We start from the raw sequence: 745 nt of genomic DNA, 5'->3' as shown, positions 1-745 counted from the left end.
TTAGACCTTCCGGATTCTCTTGAATGCCGCCATCAATTCTAGCTTATACCACAAAGATTCTGATTAAGGAACCCAAGAGATATCCACTCAATCTAAGGTAGAACGGAGGTGGTTGTCAGGCACACGTTCATAGGTGAGAATGATGATGAGTGTCACGGATCATCACATTCATCAAGTTGAAGAACAAGTGATATCTTAGAACAAGAACAAGCGGAATTGAATGGAAGAACAATAGTAATTGCATTAATACTCGAGGTACAGCAGAGCTCCACACCTTAATCTATGGTGTGTAGAAACTCCACTGTTGAAAATACATAAGTACAAGGTCTAGGCATGGCCGTGAGGCCAGCCCCATGATCAAGATAGCATGAGACTACTCAAAGATAGCTACCAAGATGATCTAATACAATAGCAAAAGGTCCTATTTGTAGAGAACTAGTAGCTTAGGGTTTACAAATATGAGTAAATGAAATAAAAATCCACTTCCGGGCCCACTTGGTGTGTGCCTGGGCTGAGCATTGAAGCATTTTCGTGTAGAGACTCTTCTTGGAGTTAAACGCCAGCTTTGGTGCCAGTTTGGGCGTTTAACTCCCATCCTTGTGCCAGTTCCGGCGTTTAACGCTGGGAATTCTGAAGGTGACTTTGAACGCCGGTTTGAGCCATTAAATCTTGAGCAAAGTATAAACTATCATATATTGCTGGAAAGCCCAGGATGTCTACTTTCCAACGCCGTTGAGAGCGCGCC

This window comes from Arachis duranensis, chromosome 4 (assembly GCF_000817695.3).
Source record: "Arachis duranensis cultivar V14167 chromosome 4, aradu.V14167.gnm2.J7QH, whole genome shotgun sequence".
Classification (NCBI taxonomy): domain Eukaryota; kingdom Viridiplantae; phylum Streptophyta; class Magnoliopsida; order Fabales; family Fabaceae; genus Arachis; species Arachis duranensis.
The sequence above is the reverse complement of the archived record's forward strand: the minus strand, read 5'-3'. Positions refer to the sequence as shown.